The following is a 6,124-nucleotide window of genomic DNA, read 5'->3' as shown; positions in this document are numbered from 1 at the left end:
CCACTGACATTCTTTGCAGAACTAGAAAAGACTAGCCAGGCATGGTAGCATGTACCAGTAGCCCCGGCTACTTGGGAGGCTGAGGCAAGAGAATTGCTTGAACCCAGGAAGTGGAGGTTGCAGTGAGCCAAAATTGTGCCACTGCACTCCAGCCTGGGTGACAGAGTGAAACTGTCTCAAAAAAAAAAAAGATACTAGAAAAAACTATTTTAAAATTCATACGGAACCAAAAAAGAACCCAAATAGACAAGGCAATCCCAACCAAAAAGAACAAAACTGGAGGCATGAAGTTACCAATCTTCGAACTATACTACAGGGCTACAGTAACCAAAACAGCATGGTACTGTTACGAAAACAGAAACACAGACCAATAGAAAAGAACAGGAAGTGCAGAAATAAGACCGCAAGCCTGTTAACTATCTGATCTTCAATAAACTTGACAAAAATAAGCAATGGGGAAAGGATTCCCTATTCAATAAATGGTGTTGGAATAACTGGCTAGCCATAAGCAGGAGATTGAAACTGGACCTCTTCCTTACACCATATACAAAAGTTAACTGAAGATGTATCAAAGACTTGAACATAAAACCCAAAACTATAAAAATCTGAAAGACAAACTAGGCAACACTGTTCTGGACATAGGAATGGGCAAAGATTTCATGACAAAGATGCCAAAAGCAATTGTGATAAAAGCAAAAATTGACAAATGGGATCTAATAAAACTAAAGAGCTTCTGCACAGCCAAGGGTACTGTCAACAGAGTGAACAGACAACAGAAGGGGAGAAAATTCTTGCAAATTATGCGTTTGACAAAGGTCTAATATCCAGCATCTATAAGATACTTAAATTTACAAGAAAAAAAACCCAAACCCTTTAAAAAGTGGGCAAAGGACATGAGCAGACACTTTTTAAAAGAAGACACACATGCGGCCAATAATCATATGAAGAAAAGCTCAGCATCACTGATCGTTAGGGAAACGCAAATCAAAACCACAATGAGATACCATCTTACACCAGTCAGAATGACTATTAATAGAAAGTAAAAAAATAACAGATGCTGGTGAGTATACAGAAAAAAAAGAAATGCTTATGCAGTGTTGGTGAAAGTGTAAATTAGTTCAATCATTGTGGAAAGCAGTGTGATGATTCCTCAAAGACCTAAAACAGAAATACCATTCGATCCAGTAATCCTATCATTGGGCATACACCCAAAGCAATATGAATCATTCTATTATAAAGACACATGCACACGTATGTTTATGGCAGCACTATTCACAATTGCGAAGACATGGAATCCTCCTAAATGTCCATCAATGGTAGACAGGATAAAGAAAACATGGTACATATATACCATGGAATACTATGCAGCCATTAAAAAGAATGAGATCATGTCCTTTGCAGGAACATGGATGGAGCTGGAGGCCATTATGCTTAGCAAACTAACACAGGAATAGAAAACCAAATACTCCATGTTCTTACTTATAAGTGGGAGCTAAATGACGAGAACACATGGACACATAGAGGTGAGCAACACACACTGGGCCCTATCAGACAGTGGAATCTAGGAGGAGGGAGAGGATCAGGAAAAATAGCAAATGGGTACTAGGCTTAGTACCTGGGCGATTAAATGATCTGTACAACAAGCCCCCATGGCGAGGTGGCTCACACCTCTAATCCCAGCACTTTGGGAGGCTTAGGCAGGCAGATCACCTGAGGTCAGGAGTTCGAGACCAGCCTGGCCAACATGGTGAACTCTTGTCTCTAACTATAATCCCAGCTACTCGGGAGGCTGAGGCAGGAGAACTGCTTGAACCTGGGAGGCGGAGCTTGCAGTGAGCCAAGATCCTGCCGCTGCACTCCAGCCTGGGTGACAGAGCCAGACTCCATCTCAAAACGACAACAACAACAACCAAAAAAAAAAAAAAAAAAAGACCCAAGTTTACCTATATAACAAACCTATACCCTTGAACTTAAAAGCTAAATTTTTTAAAATGTAAATTAAAACAGCAGGATATTGTTATTTTTACCTATTAGATTGGCAACAAGTAAAGGGGATTACAAAACTATGGATTTGGCAAGATTTGTAGGAAATGTATAATCACACACTGGTAATGGGAGTATAAATTGGCATAACTTTTTTGAAGGTCAATTTGGTAAAGCATTAATATGTGTTAAAATACCCTTTAATTCAGACATTCCTCTCTAAATAGGTTTTTGTTTGTTTGTTTGTTCGCTTTGTTTTTTGAGACGGAGTCTTGCTTTGTCGCCCAGGCTGGAGTGCAGTGGCGCCATCTTGGCTCACTGCAAGCTCTGCCTCCCAGGTTCACGCCATTCTCCTGCCTCAGCCTCCAGAGTAGCTGGGACTACAGGCGCCCATCACCACGCCTGGCTAACTTTTTTGTATTCTTAGTAGAAACGGGTTTTCACCGTGTTAGCCAGGATGGTCTTGATCTCCTGACCTCGTGATCCGCCCGCCTCGGCCTCCCAAAGTGCTGGGATTACAGGCGTGAGCCACCGCGCCCGGCCTTGAAGAGTTTTTTTGTACGGATATATCCACACAGGCACTCCAGGATGTACGGCTAAAAATATTCATTGTAGTATTGCTTGAAAAAGAAATTTTTAAAATAAAATGAATAAAATAAAATAAAATTGGATTTCTTGTCTTACTATTGAGTTTTTAAAGTCTTTAACATATTCTGGATATAGATCCTTTATTGGTTATATGATTTATAGTCTGGCTTGTTTTTTTTTCTCTCTCTCTCCTTTTCTTTTTTTTTTTTTTAAGACGGAATCTCACTCTGTTGCCCAGGCTGGAGTGCAGTGGCATGATCTCGGCTCACTGCAGCCTCCACCTCCTGGGTTCAAGCAATCCTCCTGCTTCAGCCTCCCGAGTAGCTGGGACTACAGGCTTGTGCCACCACGCGCAGCTTATTTTTTTATTTTTAGTAGAGACGGGGTTTCACCATGTTGGCCAGGATGGTCTCAATCTGTTGACCTCGTGATCCGCCTGCCTCGATCTCCCAAAGTGCTGGGATTACAGGCGTGACCACCTCGCCCGGCCATTATTTCACTTTTTAAGTGATGTCTTTTAAAGTGCAAACTTTCAAATTTTGATAAAGTCCAATTTATCTATTTTCATTCTTTTATGTATTGCGCTTTTGGGGTTATGTCTAAGAACTTTCGGACTCACTCAAGATCATAAATATTTTCTCCTATGTTTTTCCTAAAGTGTTATAGTTTTAGCTCTTATATTTTGGTCTCTGTTCTATTTTTTGGTTAAATTTTTTGGTATGTGATAGCTTTGGATCTGTGTCCTCGCCCAAATCTCATGCCAAATTGTAATCCCCAGTGTTGGAGGTGGGGACTGGTGGGTGGTGATTAAATCATGTTGGGGGGGTTTCCCCTTTGGTGATGATGATAGTAAGTTCTCGTGAGATCTGGTTGTTTAAACGTGTTTGGCACCTCCCCACACTGCTTGGTTCTGCTCCTGTCATGTAAGGCACCTGCTCCCAGTTTGCCTTCTGCCATGAGGAAAAGTTTCCTGAGGCCTCTTCAGAAGCAGAAGACGTCATGCTTCCTGTACAGCCTGCAGAACCATGAGCCAATTAATCCTCTTTTCTTTGTAAATTACTCAGTCTTTACAGCAGTATGAGAATGGACTAATACTCTATGGTACAAAATAAAGTCTAAATTTAGTCTTTTAAATAAGATTATCCAGTTATTCCAGCACCGTTTGTTGAATAGACTATCCTTCCCCTCATTGAATTGTCTTGATGCCTTTATTGAAAATCAATTGACCACAAATATAAAGGTTTATTTCTGGATTCTCAATTATTTCCAATTAATCTATGTCTATTTTTGTATTTTTAGTAGAGACGGGGTTTCACCGTGTTAGCCAGGATGGTCTTGATCTCCTGACCTCGTGATCTGCCTGCCTCGGCCTCCCAAAGTGCTGGGATTACAGGTGTGATGCCAGGACTATAGTGTTTTATTATAGGTTTACAGTAAGGTTTGAAATCAGCAAACGTAAGTCCTTGAGCTTTGTTACCCTTTTCCAAAGTTGTTTTGCTATTCCATGTAAATTTTAGGACAAAACTTCTCTTTTTACTGCCAGATAGGGAAATTGAGGCTCAAAGAAGGCAGGGATGAGTTGCCCATATGGTGACAGCCAAATTGGAAGCCAGTCTCTTAGTCCATGACTCTTTCATGTAACCCATAGGCCTTTTTCAAAAGTTTCAAAGCTGATGTCATGCCTCAGTTTTTAAGTTATATAAAAATAAAACAAACTGGCCGGGCGCAGTGGCTCACGCCTGTAATCCCAGCACTTTGGGAGGCTGAGGCGGGTGGATCACGAGGTCAGGAGTTCAAGACCAGCCTGGCCAAGATGGTAAAATCCCATCTCTACTAAAAATACAAAAGTTACCCAGGCGTGGTGGCAGGCACCTGTAATCCCAGCTACTCGGGAGGCTGGGGCAGAGAATTGCGTGAACCTGGAAGCCAGAGGGTGCAGTGAGCAGAGATCACGCCACTGCACTTCCAGCCTGGGTGACAAGAGTGAAACTCCATCTCAAATAAATAAATAAATAAAAATTAAATTAAAAATAAATAAAACAAACTGTAAAAAGAAAATATCAAGCGGTTTGAACTTCAAATAATGTAGAGATCACATTGTGGGGGGAAGATTCCAACTACGGTGAAGTTACAAGGTTATGGTTTTCAATATCATCCATTACTTCTTTGAAAAATCATCCCGCCGGGCACGGTGGCTTACGCCTGTAACCCCAGCACTTTGGGAGGCCGAGGCAGGTGGATCACGAGGTCACGAGATCGAGACCATCCTGGCTAACACAGTGAAACCCCATCTCTACTAAAAATACAAAAAATTAGCCGGACGTGGTGGTGGGCGCCTGTAGTCCCAGCTACTCGGGAGGCTGAGGCAGGAGAATGGCGTGAACTCGGGAGGCGGGGCTTGCAGTGAGCCGAGATCGCGCCACTGCACTCCAGCCTGGGTGACAGAGCAAGACTCCATCTCAAAAAAAAAAAAAAAGAAAAAGAAAAATCATCCATCTGAAGGATTGGGATCAACTCGTAGATCCTTCTCAGGCACAAAAACAAGCAACCCAACAAAACACCTGGCTCATTGGTGGTGAACTAGGAAGCTGGGCTCTGTGCCATACACTTCACCCAAGGTATGTTGCTCTGTCACACTTGCACAGGCTGAGCGAGGGATTCTCTTACACATTTCACAGCTATGCTATTACTCTGTAAGGCTGTATCCTATCGATCAAGAATGAAAATAATCCCTTCCTCCCTCTTAACCCCTCCCAAGTGGTGGCAGTTGTTTCCAGCTAGACCTGATCTGCCTATTGTGCTGTCACCAACACCTCCCCAGAGCTCACCCTGGCAGGCTTGACATGGATCTTCCTGCCTCCTTCCTCTCTCCTCAGCTCCCATCCCGTGCATCTCCCTTCTGTGGCCAGGCTGTCCACAAAATTATTTTGCTTCAATGTGGTGATCTGTGGCCACAGCATTTCCCTCTCTTTTATACTTTTGCTCAATTAAGAGCTGCTATGTTACATTTTATCTCTATTCTCTTTTTTTTTTTTTTTTGAGATGGAGTCTTGCTCTACAGCCCAGGCTGGAGTGCAGTGGCACAATCTCAGCTCACTGCAACCTCTGCCTCCAGGGTTCAAGTGATTCTCCTGCTTCAGCGTCCTGAGTAGCTGGGATTACAGGCATGTGCCACCACGCTCAGCTAATTTTTGTATTTTTAGTAGAGACGGGGTTTCACCATGTTGGTCAGGCTGGTCTCGAACTACTGACCTCTTGATCTGCCTGCCTCGGCCTCCCAAAGTGCTGGGATTACAGGCGTGAGCCACGGTGCTGGGCCACATTTGATCTCTAAAGACCTTTGCCCTGTCATCTCCCTGCCCAAATACCCTGAAGGAGTCTCTCTGACGCCCCACAACAGATTAAGCTGTCTGGACTGCACCTTTATTTGCGTGTGTGTGTGTGTGTGTGTGTGTGTGTGTGTGTGTGTGTGTGTGTGTGTTACCTTTAGATTCCTTCATTGATTTCTTTTCTTTTTTTTTTTTTTTGAGATGCAGTCTCACTCTGTTGCCCA

This window comes from Pan paniscus, chromosome 2 (genome assembly GCF_029289425.2).
Source record: "Pan paniscus chromosome 2, NHGRI_mPanPan1-v2.0_pri, whole genome shotgun sequence".
NCBI lineage: Eukaryota > Metazoa > Chordata > Mammalia > Primates > Hominidae > Pan > Pan paniscus.
Note: the sequence above shows the minus strand (reverse complement) of the source record.